The 14237-nt window shown below is 43.7% G+C and overlaps 1 long non-coding RNA gene across 1 annotated transcript in view; it reads left to right on the forward strand.

Annotated features, from left to right (window-relative positions):
• The first annotated feature begins 115 nt into the window (after positions 1-115).
• The window catches only part of LOC145529299 (uncharacterized), a 32679-nt gene continuing 18557 nt past the window's right edge, over positions 116-14237 (forward strand). The window contains exons 1-3 of the long non-coding RNA XR_014071101.1: positions 116-280; positions 3930-4041; positions 7253-7338. This is a non-coding gene — a long non-coding RNA (uncharacterized LOC145529299). The remainder of the gene's footprint in view (positions 281-3929; positions 4042-7252; positions 7339-14237) is intronic.

Below are 14237 nucleotides of genomic sequence, written 5' to 3' on the forward strand. Positions count from 1 at the left end.
GCGAGGTTATCAACCGACATAGGCTGACACTTGGCTCTTGCCAGACAGCCGGAAAAGGGGCCTTCAAGGGAGTCCAATAGGCGCCGACGTCCAGAGCGTGCTGACGTCACCGTCTGCGTCAGACGCCACGCCGGGTGCGGGCGTGTGCGTGCGTCCTCGGGCAGCACCCGGGCCCGCGTGGTCCTAGGTGTGTGCTCGCTGCTGCAGTTTGTGGGGATGGCTACGTCGGCAGAAAAACCAAAAACCAGACTATAGTGAAGAAAGCGTATTGTCCGGGTTTGTACGTGTTTCAAACCTTTTTTTTCCTTTAATGTGTAAAAGCATACTTCACACCTCTTGGTAGGTTCGTGCGTGTTACAACCACTTTGGAAAGCCACAGGGCAAAATCTAGTGAAACGGAAGATGTACGAATAATCAGATTGCGGGGATTTCCTTGACGGTCCATTGGCTGGGACCCCGCTTTCCCAATGCAGGGGTCCCTGGTTCCATCCCTGGTGGAGGAGCTAGATTCCCATCTGCCGCAACTAAGAGTTACTGTGTTGCAACTAAAGATTACGCAGGTTTCAATAAAGATCCTGCTTACTGCAGCTAAGGCCCTAAGATGGGACGGGGTGGGGGGGAGGGGCGGGTGGTGGGAGCCAAATAAAGAACTCTTAAAAATACCAGATTCTGGCATTTTTAGTTGTTGGCCTTTACAGTCACTCCCTTCCAGCTCCCACAGGTCATCCTTTCTTACGATTCTCCTTGCTAAGGCTCCTTGGATAAATGCAGCCTCTGCCTTCTCCCTGACCATATCTCCACAGTTGAGCATCGTCCTCAGCTGCACACAGGCCAACTGCGATCACTATAATAAGTCATTTCTGGGCTGTAGTTTTCTCACACGGACTTTGTTTTCTTCAACAGATAGTAGTGTTAAGCTAGGTTACATAAGGGCTTCCCTGGTGGCTCAAGATGGTAAGGAATCTGCCTGGAATGCGCCTGCAATGCAGGAGGCCTGGGTTCGATCCCTGAGTCGGGAAGATGCCCTGGAGGAGGGCATGGCAACCCACTCCAGTATCCTTGCCTAGGGAATCCCATGGCGGGCTAGAGTCCATAGGGTTACGACTGAGAGTCGGGCACTACTGAGCGTGCGGACTAGCGTGTGCGCAGATACACACTATTTTAGTTAACTTAAAAAAAATCTTGGGAATTCCCTGGTGGTCCAGTGGTTAAGACTCTCTGAGTCCACTGCAGAGGGCATGGATTCGAGCCTTGGTCTGTGAACTAAGATCCTGCAGTTCAGTTCAGTTGCTCAGTGATTTCTGGCTCTTTGAGACCGGATGAACTGCAGCACTCCAGGCTTCCCTGTCCATCACCAACTTCTGGAGCTTACTCAGACTCATGTCTATCAAGTCAGTGATGCCAACCATCTCATCTTCTGTCCTCCCCTTCTCCTCCAACCTTCAGTCTTTCCCAGCGTCAGGGTCTTTTCCAATGAGTCAGTTCTTCGCATCAGTTCAGTTCAGATCAGTCGCTCAGTTGTGTCCGACTCTTTGCTACCCTGTGAACCACAGTACGCCAGGCCTCCCTGTCCATCACCAACTCCCTGAGTCCACCCAAACCCACGTCCATTGAGTCAGTGATGCCATCCAGCCATCTCACCCTCTGTCGTCCCCTTCTCCTCATGCCCTCAATCTTTCCCAGCATCAGGGTCTTTTCAAATGAGTCAGCTCTTTGCATCAGGTGGCCAAAGGACTGGAGTTTCAGCTTCAACATCAGTCCTTCCAATAAGCACCCAGGACTGATCTCCTTTAGGATGGACTGGTTGGATCTCCTTGCAGTCCAAGGGACTCTTAAAAGTCTTCTCCAACACCACAGTTCAAAAGCATCAATTCTTTGGCGCTCAGCTTTCTTCATAGTCCAACTCTCACATCCATACATGACCACTGGAAAAACCATAGCCTTGACTATACGGACCTTTGTTGGCAAAGTAATGTCTTTGCTTTTTAATATGCTGTCTAGGTTGGTCATAACTTTCCTTCGAAGGAGTAAGCATCTTTTAATTTCATGGCTGCTTCACATCAGGTGGCCAAAGTATTGGAGCTTCAGCTTCAGCATCAGTCCTTCCAATGAATATTCAGGGTTGATCTCCTTGCAGTCCAAGGGACTCTGAAGAGTCTTCTCCAACACCACAGTTCAAAAGTTCTGACAAAACATGGAGAGTTCTGACAAAATGTGGTTCACTGGAGAAGGGAATGACAAACCACTTCAGTATTCTTGCCTTGAGAACCCCATGAACAGTATGAAAAGATCCTGCAAGCTGCGAAGTAAAAAAAAAACAAAAAACTTGTCATAGTAAAATTGTAGTTCTGTGTCAAATTTCTATTTTTTAGTAGATCCTATTACTTATCTCACTCATCAGTGGATCTGGACTAAGGGTAACAAATGGTATTACTCTTATCCTAAGAAAAACATAATTAGAGAGTATGAAAATAATAGTATAACAAAATGAATTCCAAAATTAAATGTGTTCTTACTGTGGCCTACTGTTTTAGACTTTGTATATATGTATTTGTGCATATGTATGTGTTTATTTTATATATATATTTTTGTACATATATATTTGTGTACATATGCATGTGTATTATATATATATATATGTCTATATACATATATTTGGATAGGGAGGAAGAAATTGAGATAGAATTTTTAAATATATGTACCCTGAAATGCACAGATCCTAAGTGTTCATTTGGATGATTTTTGACTGATATATACAATGTTATAACCAATATCTCCAAGCAAGATTAGAACATTGCCCTTCCATTGATAATTCCCTGTGCTTCTTCCCAGCTAATCCCCTCCCCAACTAGAATAATCCAATATTCTGATTTTTATAACCATAGATTAGTTTTACCTGTTCTTAAATTACACAGAAATGAAATTGTATGTACAGTATGTACTCTTTGTTGTCTGGCTTTTTTTTTCAGCTTAGTGTTTCTGAGTTTCAATTATGTTGTTGCTAGTATTAACAGTTGAATTTATTTTTTATTGCTAAGTAGTAGTCCACTGTATGAATATACCACAGTTTATTTATACATTCTTCTCTTGATGGAAATTTGGTTGTTTTTTTTTCCCTTGATTTTATGCTGTATGAATAAGTGTTAGTCACTCAGTTGTATCTGACCCTTTGTGACCCCGTGGACTGTAGCACGCCAGACTCCTCTGTCCATGGAATTTTCCAGGCAAGAATACTTTCCCTTCCCTTCTCCAGGGAATCTTGCTGACCCAGGGATTGAACCCAGGTTTGATGCTGGGAAAGATTGAAGGTGGGAGGAGACGGGGATGACAGAGGATGAGATGGTTAGATGGCATCACTGACTCAGTGGACATGAGTTTGAGTAAACTCTGGAAGTTGGTGATGGACAGGGAGGCCTGGCATGCTGCAGTCCATGTGGTCGCAAAGAGTCAGACATGACTGAGTGACTGAACTGAAGTGAAATACTCTTGAGGATATGTTTTCATTTCTCTTGAGTAAATACTGAGAGTGTTGCTTGATCATAAGGTATGTCTAACTTTGGAGAAAATTGCCCCATGGTTTTCCAAAGTGAATCCTTATTTATTTAGCATTTTCCTCTGAAGAGAGACTACAGCGTTTATTTTTAACACAAGCTTTTAAAGTAGGTTTGTGTCATTAGCTCCATTGTACAGATCTGAAAACGAAAGTGGTTTCCTAAATGTCTGATGGTCAGTTTATCCCATTTGAGATCATTAACTGTAAAAAGAATAAGAAAAGGTTTGAAACTTAAAAAGAAATGTGAAGTAAATTAAATGTAGAAAGTAGGAAAACTCAAAATTCATTCAATATTTATAAGCTTCTAGATTAAATCAGGTACCGTTCTGTGGGATGGGACCATAAAAATGAATAAAACATGCTCCTTTCCCTCAAGGACTCCAAAGAGCTTGGTGGAAGAGGAAGGCCACAGACTGTTCTAGGTGGACTAGCAGAGGACATGGAGTGTGAGCAACATAGGAGTTCTGTGGCTGATCCACTGTGCCAAGGTGAGCAGAAGGGGTGGGATAGAAGAGTCCCTGGGTGAGAAAGGAATCTTCACAGAGAAGGCTGAACTTGATGAAGGAGGTACTCTTTGACCAGAGAACAAGTAGCAAGGGTATTTTAGGCAGAAAGTATCATTGCTTCTGTAAAGGCATACAGATGGATAATACCTTTAAAACTCAGAGAAATGAAAGTCACCTAATAGCTTTAGAAAATAAGGTCAACAAACGAACAGGAGTGTGACATTAAAATGAAGCCCATTTTGGACTTCCCTGGAGGCTCGATGGACAGGAGTCTGCCTGTCAACGCAGGAGAATGGATTCGATCCCTGAGCCCAGAAGATCCCACATGCTGTGGAACAGCTAAGCACCTGTGCCACAACTACTGAGCTCGCACTCTAGAGCCCATGCTCTGCAACAAGAGAAACCACTGCAGTGAGAAGCCTGTGCACCACAACGGAGTATAGCCCCTGCTGGTTGCAACTAGAGAAAACCCACGTGCAGCAATGAAGACCCAGCATGGGCAAAAATAAATAAAATTATTTTAAAAAATAAGATGAAGCCAATTTTATGATTTTGCACCTGGCTTGAGTAAAATACTAAGCAAAATCCATAAGTTTGCTCATTAAAGTAAGTTCATGGGACTTCCCTAGTGGTCCAGGGGTTAAAAAATTCCACACTCTGAATGCAGAGATGCAGGGAGCATGGGTTTGATCCCTGACCAACCTAGACAGCATATTAAAAAGCAGAGACATTGCCAACAAAGGTCCATCTAGTCAAAAGCTATGGTTTTTCCAGTAGTCATGTATGGATGTGAGAGTTGGACTGTGAAGCAAGTTGAGGGCCGAAGAATTGATGCTTTTGAACTGTGGTGTTGGAGAAGGCTCTTGAGAGTCCCTTGGACTGCAAGCAGATCCAACCATTCCACCCTAAAGGAAATCAGTCCTGAATATTCATCGGAAGGACTGATATTAAAGCTGAAACTCCAATACTTTGGCCACCTGATGTGAAGAACTGGCTCATTTGAAAAGACCCTGATGCTGGGAAAGATCGAAGGCAGGAGAAGGGGACGACAGAGGGTGAGATGGTTGGATGGCATCACTGACTTGATGGACATGAGTTTGAGCAAGCTCCGGGAGTTGGTGATGGACAAGGAGACCTGGCATGCTGCAGTCCATGGGGTCGCAAAGAGTCGGACATGACTGAGCAACTGAACTTAACTGGGGAACTAAGATCCCACATGCTGCGTGGCTCAGCCAAAATAATAATAATAAAGTAGCTCACGTCTCTATTTCCTTACAGTGGGAAGATACTAACGAAGTGTATGTTTTGTTTTATTTGGGTTTTCAGAAGACACTGGCAGTTTAACTCCAGCAGGGCAAATTTTCTAAGCTAGGAGAAAGCATGGATGTGTCCTCTTACGTGTGAGGCTCCAGTTGAAGACTCCAATTGAGTATCAGTAACCTCCATCGGATTTGCCTTGGTCTTGGTGGGTTGGCACAAGGACAATTTCAAGAATTGATGAGAAGTTTCTAGTGTAAAAAGCATATAATGAGAATTCTTGTCTCCGGGAGAATGTCACTGTAGTGATAGCCAAAGTAATGAAGCAGAAATACCGTGAATAAATGAAAAACACATGGTGAAGAATAATTATGCAAAATAATCTTTTTTCCATTAAAATTTTCCTTAAAAAAAAAAAAGAAATCAAGTAAGACAGGACTTCCCTGGTAGTCCAGTGGTTAGGAGTCTGCCTGCCAGTGCAGGGGACATAGGTTCGATCCCTGGTCTGGAAAGATTCCGCATGCTGCAGGGCAGATGAGCCTGTGTGCCACAACTACTGAGCTGACATGCTGCAACTACTGAAGCCTGCCTGCCTAGAGCCTGTGCTTTGCAACAAGAGAAGCCCCCGTTTGCTACAACCAGAGAAAGCCCACACAGTAGCGAAGACTCAGTGGGGCCAAAAATAAAAATTAATTTTAAAAAATCAAGACAAAGATTGTACCCTTTCAGAATTTGATTCTCTCCATGAAAACGGGCATGAATAAGCTTGTGACCATGGGATTAGGCATTCAAACTGAATCTCAACTCCCTAACTCAGATCTGCATTATCTGCATCCAGATTTTTCTGTTTCCAAATCCTGCTTCTTTCTCCAGCTTCTAAAATATATTCAACTGCCCTAGATGTTAAGGCCAGAGCAACATGAGGAAGAACTGAATCAAATATCAGGAGCCTTGAGGCAGAAAAAGTATTGAAGGGAGAGTTGGGAAAGCCATTGCAGTGATTTATGGGGACCTAGTTATGCTTTGACAGTAAGGCACAACTTGGAACTGTGGAAACAGATACAATGAGGGTTTTCTAGTTTGCAAGAAGCATCTAGGAGATTGTCAGACTTGTAATAAATTCACGGAGAAAACTAGTCAGTTGGAGTCAACTTTTTCCTAACGATTACATTAGTTTTTCCAGGTAACACCATCACTTGGAGCCATTCCCATCTCTTCCAGGCAAACTTACTTTTTGTATTTTTAGAGGAGGAAGGAAGAGACTATCTCTCTGATCCCATACTCTTGCTTCATAATAATTTTGAATAGGGCTGACAGACCAGTTTCATGTCTATTGTTAGCCCTTATTGACTATGGTTACCTGGGCCTACATTGAGAAATTTCTTCTTTTTTTTTTTAAATTACTTTATTCAATGCTCAAAGCAATAAACATAATATCGAGTCTATATTTCACTTCAAATTTCAAGAATCTAAGTTGACAATCAATCGGTCTCTCAAGGCCCAATCTTCATTTATGTGGAAAATTAGAACTTACTGGTTCAGAGACAAAAGACTTTGTCATAAAAAGGTTCAAAAGATTTCTTGGATAATAAATGGGTCTTACAAAATGCATTTGGATGAGTTAAGTGTAAATGAATCAAGAACAATGGATTAAGTTATCCTTAATTTATTTCATTTCCTATTTATTTATTTAGAAAAATGTTGCACTTTGGGAACTTCCCTGGTGGTCCAGCCCTTAAGATGCTGCACTTCCACTGTAGGGGGTCCAGGTTCGATCCCTGGTCAGGAAAGGAATATCCCACATGCCGCATGGTGACCAAAAAAGTTAAAATGCTACATTTTGACTCCCTTCACCCTTTTCTCCCACCCTTCATCCCCCTCCACCTCTGGCAACCACGGATCTGTTCCCTATACCTTGTCTTTTTTTTAATTTTAGAGTCCACATATAAGAGAGATCAGGCAGTATTTCTCTGACTTTCATTTAGCTTAATGCCCTCAAGGTCATCCATGTTGTCACAAATGGTAAGAGCACTTTCTTTTTTTATGGCTGAGTAATACTCTATTTTTTAATAAGTAATACATATTTTTTTTCAATATGTGTGTGTGTATACAAATAAACCCTAAAGATACATCAATAAACTGTTAGAACTAATAAATGAATTCAATAAGTTTGCAGGATACAAAATCAATACATAAAATCTGGTATATTTCTACATATACTCTGGTGGCTCAGACGGTAAAGCGTCTGCCCACAATGTGGGAGACGGCGGGTTTGACCCCTGAGTCGGGAAGATCTCCTGGAGAAGGAAATGGCAACCCACTCCAATACTCTTGCCTGAAAAATTCTGAGGAGCCTGGTAGGCTACAGTCCATGGGGTCGCAGAGTCGGACACGACTGAGCAACTTCATTTTTTTTTATTGCTAACTCTCAAGAGAAATTAAGGAAAATTCCCATTTTTAACTACATCAAAAAGAATAAAATTCTTAATAATTTTAACCAAGGAAATGAAAACCTGTATACTGAAAACTATACTACATTAAGGAAAGAAACTGATGAAGGCACACATAAGTGGAAAAATACTCCATTTACAAGGATTGAAATGAAATTAATACTGTTAAAGTGTCCAAACTATTTGAAGCCAGCTATAGATTCAGTGCAATTCCTATCAAAATTTCAGTGGCAACTGTACAGCTGCTGAATTGCCTTGAACTGACTTGGATTTTTAATTTATACTGTAATTAGGCTAATTTTGCTTCACTATTCTGTTATGTCTGTAAATTTCCAGTGAAACTGCTTGTTAGGTCAAATTTCTGGGAAAATCACATAAATATGGAACTAGCACTTGATTAGACTTGTTAAAATTTCTCTTGGAGACACTTTAAAAAGAAATCTACAGAAGTTTTCTCAAAACAGTCTTTCTGGTTGTCATATGAAATAGGTGAGCAATTAGGCTTTGGTCCTCTGAGTAGACTCAGAATTTTCTGCTGACTGGCCATATCCTGTCCCCACCTCTCTGCTATCATTCAGGTCCTTGGCTGTACTCTCAGGGAATAAAGAAGAGTTTGTGGTTGAAATATTTTGACTACAGTACTTGCTGACAAAAGACTAAAACCTTTTTAGCCATTAGAAAAATTACTTGGGCTACAGTTTCATAATGCCAGGAATTTCTGAAATAGAATATTTTGGAAAACTGACAGTAACTTTAACCATTGTAATGAACCACAATGACATCAAAATGCTTCTGCAAAATGACTGATACAAAGTGGTTTTGAAAAACTTTAGTGCTGGAGTTTGTAGCTGAAGCAAAAAGTGTTATGTGAACAGTCTTTGTCAGACATTATTTTAGTGCTGCTAATTTTCACAAAGCTTTCACATTTTGCAAATGCAATCCCACTGCCAACTATTTTCTTCAAACTAGTTTTCAAGCATCTGTGATACTTAACAGTTGGTTTCTGTAGTATTTGAAAGCTGATTTAGGTGCACGAAATTGGTAAGGCTCAATTTAAATAATTTGGTGAAATTCTATTTATTTTTAGTTGATCTAGAAGAAGATATTTGAAACTGGAGAATAAACTGGATATGAAACTTCTTAGGGTAGTGGTCTGATTTCTTTGGCAGAGTGGATTCCAAAAAATTTAAATGTAAGTTTTGTAATGGTAAGGACTTAGTCACTTTGTATCCAGTGCTTAGAGAGTGGAGCATGAACGTGGCTCAGTCGTGTCTGACTCTTTGCAACCCCCATGGACTGTACAATTCATGGAATTCTCCAGGGTTAGCATGTAGTAAATGCTCAAGAAATAATTGGAAATAGGGATGGAAAAAATGGAACTAGATGGGAGCAATAAGATGGCCCAATTGGTTCAGTGTTACTATGGGTAATTTTAAGAAATACTGATTTATTTGGCTGCGTTAGATCTTAGTTGTTGAACATGGGGTCTTCCTTGGGGTCGGCAGGCTCAGTAGCTGTGGCCTGGTGGGCTTAGTTGTCCCCCTGTATGTGGGATCTTAGTTCCCCAACCAGGGATTGAACCCACTTCCGCTGCATTGGAAGGCAGATTCTTAACCAGTAGACCACCAGGGCAGTCCCTGGGCACAACTTGATAACACTGTGCTAGTTGAATGTTATTCCCAGCAATAACTCAGCAATTCTATCAGTAAGTACCCTAGAACTGCTTCTGCACATGGACACAAGGAGACATCCATAAGGACGTTCATAGCAAGATGATAATGGTATTTCTACCTTCTTTTCTGCAAGCACTGAATAGATGCAGAGTCTATCTCTGTGGATGAAGTGACCTAGAATTTTAGTTATATGCATAACTCATTAGGGAAGTGCTTCAAAATAAACAGATTTTTATAGAACTACACATTCCTTTTTTACTCTGGGTAATTTTAACATGGCATCAGACTGGCAAGTCACCTCTAATAAAATATAAACAAAACATTTTTTTCCTTCATTGTCTAGACTATTTAATTTTGTTCTCCTTTGCTATTGTCTAGTTCCAAAAGGAGCAGCTTCAAGTGAAATTTGTGGGAAGGCTGCTGTTCAGAGTTTAATGCCATTATGTAGTAGCCCAGTGAAAATCCAGCAGGAAGAATGTAGATACTTCTAGAAGATGCTGAAAACTATTTGAAAAATGAAGAATTCATAGACATAATTTCTCTAAAGTGAAACATGCAGTCATAGAGTTGGAGATTGAATAAATGGATGATTGAATGAATGGTTGATTCAAAATACATCATTAATGAATTGGAATCAACTATATCACCTGGTCCTAAAAATATTCCTCTAAGGGCTTCCTTAGTGACTCAGATGGTAAAGAATCTGCCTGTAATGCTGGAGACGTGGGTTCAATCCCTGGGTTGGGAAGATCCCCTGGAGAAGGAAATGGCTACCCACTCCAGTATTCTCGCCTGGAAAATCTCATGGATAGAGGAGCCTGGCTTGCTACAGTCCATGGGGTCACAAAGAGTCGAGCACCACTGAGTGACTAACATTTCTTTTTTCCCCCTAGAGAATGAAGCATGTGATAATGCCAGTGAATTCTATGGTCAAGATCCCACTGGCAAATGACAGCCTCTGTAAATGCATCTCTTTACATTGTGGTGATAGAGAAGACAGTCTCTGAGTTCAGGAATGCTAGTGCTTGTCGAACTCCTGCGGGGCAGGGAAGGCAAGCACATGATTGGAGCAAAGAGCTATCCCACTGAGGCTGATTCTGCTGGGGGGGTCTCCTGCTGACCCCTTGGGGTGCAGTTCCATCTCAGGGTCTCAGTGTTGATCAAATGCCGGCAGGTTGGACATTCAGCCCCCGCAGAAGCCAGACCAGAGTTGGGGAGGGAATAAGCTACTGGCCTGTGTACAGCTTCCACCCTCCCTCCTATGTCCTTTGTTCATGAGCCCCTGGAGCAGGCTCGTGGGTGACAAGGAAAGACTGACACAGGTGCCCAGGGTGGATCAACTTGACCACCTGATTATTGCTAGGGGCTAGGTTTTCCCCTCCTCATATCCATGAGTTTTATATATTTGGAGAAGGGCCTTAAGGGAGATTGTTGTTGTTGTTTTTTAGCCAGTAAGTCGTGCCCTACTCTTTGTGACCCCATGGACTGTAGCCCATCAGGCTGCTCTGTCTATGGGGATTCTCCAGGCATGAATACTGAAGTGGGTTGGTATTTCCTTCTGCAGGGGATCTTCCCGACCCAGGGATGGAACCCACATCTCCTGCTTTGACAGGAGGATTCTTTACCATCTGAGCCACCAGGGAGGCCCCTTAAGGAGATGATTCAAGTTAAATGAGGCCCTACAGGGGGGGTGCTAACCCAACAGGACTATTGTCCTTAGAAGAGGAGGAAGACTATCTGTTCATTATAGCTCAGTAGAGCTGGAAAAAAATTTGAATAAACAAAAATGAGGAACAAAGGGGAAGAAAGACGAGGAGACCTCAAAGAGCCCTCACCACGGGCGCTCAGAGGAGAGGCCGGGTGAGGACCGAGAGAAGGCCGCCGTCTCATAACCAGGAAGAGAGGCCTCACGGGAAACCAGCCCTCATGGTACCTTGCTGTTGGGACTTTTAGCCTCCACAACGTGGGAAAAGAAATGGCTGTTGTCTAAGCCTGCCAGGCTGTGGGATTGTACAGATTCTGTACACATTCCAAAGCGTCCAGCCACACATCTCTCCCAAGCCCTCCCATCACTAAACGGTTTATTTTTTCCAAATCCCCGATCAGCGTGGTGAACCTGCTATCACTGCCCATGAGTCAGGTGGTCATTTCTCAGACCTCCTTCGCTTCTCTACAGTAAAGCAGGAGGACCCGCCCCACCCTTCTTTTTTTCGGGCTGCCGCCAGGCAGGCTGTAACTCATTGGCTCATCCCTGCTGTCTGGTTCCATCCTACCGTGTACATCCATGAATAAATCCGGCCAGTTCCTCCTTCTCTGCAAGTGGCTGCAGGGAGCTTTCCATGGGTCCACCAGTGTGTGTTGAGAGGGAAGCAGTCAAGCTGTAGGAAGAGGTGCCACGGAGCCTGGACCGCCCAATTTGAGGTTTCTAGACCTGCAGAGCCTGGTCTCAGTGCGTCATGCACAGCACACTGCTGGGCATGCCCTGGGTGTGAGGGGCAGTGGGTCAAACGGTCAGTCCCTCTGGGGCCCTCAAACTGTCCAAGAGCTGCTTTTCAACTGCAAAAATAGTTACCAGCAGGACTACTTCCCTGGTGGTCCGCTGGTTAAGAATCCACCTGCCAGTGCAGGGGACGCGGGTTCGATCCCTGGTCCGAGAAGATCCCACATGCTGAGGAGTAACTGAGCCCATGCACCACAACTACTGCAGCCTGTGAGCCTAGAGCCTTTGTTTAGCAACAAGAGAAGCCACTCACTGAGAAGCCCACTCATTGCAACAAAGAGTAGCCCCCACTCACTGAAATTAGAGAAAGGATCCGCTTACAGCAACGAAGAGTCAGTGCAAGTAAAAGCAAAAAAATGACTGAAAAAAAATATTTATCAGCAGTTGGCTTTACTTGGCTCTTACTGGGTCTTCACAGGCCCTCTCCACCCCCAACCCCACCCCCGTAGCATCTCCGTCTGCCACAGATTCTCCCAGGCCATGCGGTCTGCAGCTCACAGGGCTTGTAACGCAGCCTGGATTTGTTTCAGAACCTTTCATACCCTGTGCCCATTCAAAATGGGCAGCCTGGTAGGTTACCCGAGAGTCAGTCAGACGGGCACACAGCGACATGTGGTTGAAGCTGCCTCTAACATCTCGGTGCTGTGTCTCCCAGGGGGTGTGGGGTGGGGCACAGCAGCTGTCTCCCACTTGCATAAGAAGACATCCCAGCATGCCTCAGGCCCCTGGGACCATCAGTGATGCAGCAGCCCCTGGACTTCCCAAGGGGTTAGCTCCCAACTCTTTGGCACATGTTTTGCCAACGCACCTAAGGCGCCTGCCACCTCCTGCTCCCCAAATCCAATTAGCATAATGCCATCAGAGTAATGGACCAGCATGACGTTCTTCAGAGTATCAAGGCAAACAAGTGCCCTCCCAGTTGTATCATAACAGCAGGATTTGATTTAGTTCTGAGGCAGAACAGTTAGATAGAGTGTTGTCCTTGACACATGGAGAAAAACCACTGTTAATTTTTTTGCTGATAGAGAAGGAAGGTAGGGAAAGCATTTTGCAGATAATTTGGTGCATACTGTGTGCCAGAACAATGGAAACAGTGACAGACTATTTTCTTGGGCTCCAAAATCACTGCAGATGGTGACTGCAGCCGTGAAGTTAAAAAACGGTTGCTCCTTGGAAGAAAAGCTATGACCAACCTAGACAGCATATTAAAAAAGCAGAGACATTACTTTGCTGATCAAGGCCGGTCTAGTCAAAGCTATGGTTTTTCCAGTAGTCATGTATGGATGTGAGAGTTGGACCATAAAGAAAGCTGAGTGCTGAGGAATTGATGCTTTTGAACTGTGGTGTTGGAGAAGACTCTTGAGAGTCCCTTGGACTGCAAGGAGTTCCAACTAGTCAATGCTAAAGGAAATCAGTCCTGAATATTCATTGGAAGGACTGATGCTGAAGCTGAAACTCTAATACTTTGGCCACCTGATGTGAAGAACTGACTCATTGGAAAAGACCCTGATGCTGGAAAAGATTGAAGGCAGGATGAGAAGGGGAGGACAGAAGATGAGATGGTTGGATGGCATCACCAACTCGATGGACATGAGTTTGAGCAAGCTATGGGAGTTGGTGATGGACAGGGAAGCCTAGTGTGCTGTAGTCTGTGGGGTTGCAAAGAGTTGGACATGACTGAGCAGCTGAACTGAGATTCCAGAAAGTGTTGCCTTTAGAGCAGCCAACCCACAGCAACCCTGATGAGAGGAAGCCAGGGTTATAAACACGCCAGCCAGTCTCCAAGCTCCTGCTGGTGCCTCCAGGTACTCAAGTCCAAGTGAAAGCCAATCCTACAGGTTAGACCGTGGGACCAGAAGCAGAGCAGAGAAGGCAGAGACTGGGTCAGAGATGCAAATGGAAACCAGCAGGACATAGTGCACACTTGATAAATGAGTGAATAATCAGATTCCGATGTTAAAGGCTTGTCTGGTGGCTCAGTGGTAAAGAACCTGCCTGCGACACAGGAGACCCAGGTTCAATCCCTGGGTCGGGAAGATCCCCTGGGGAAGGGAATGGCTACCCACTCCAGTATTCTTCCCTGGAGAATCCCATGAACAGAGGATACTCCCAGCTGCCACTGCCTGTTTTGAGACCCATGACCCAGGTCCCACTCGGCTCTTACTCTTTCTTTTCTCTTTCTTGCCTTCATAAGTAATTGTCTTATTTCTGAGCCATGTTCTATCTGTTTTTCTTTTATCCATGTGTATTTTGTTTGGCATTGCTTAACATCTGCAGAGCATGAAGTGCATCCTGACT

The sequence above is a fragment of the Giraffa tippelskirchi genome, chromosome 12 (genome assembly GCF_054371585.1).
Source record: "Giraffa tippelskirchi isolate mGirTip1 chromosome 12, T2T-mGirTip1v1.2.pri, whole genome shotgun sequence".
NCBI lineage: Eukaryota > Metazoa > Chordata > Mammalia > Artiodactyla > Giraffidae > Giraffa > Giraffa tippelskirchi.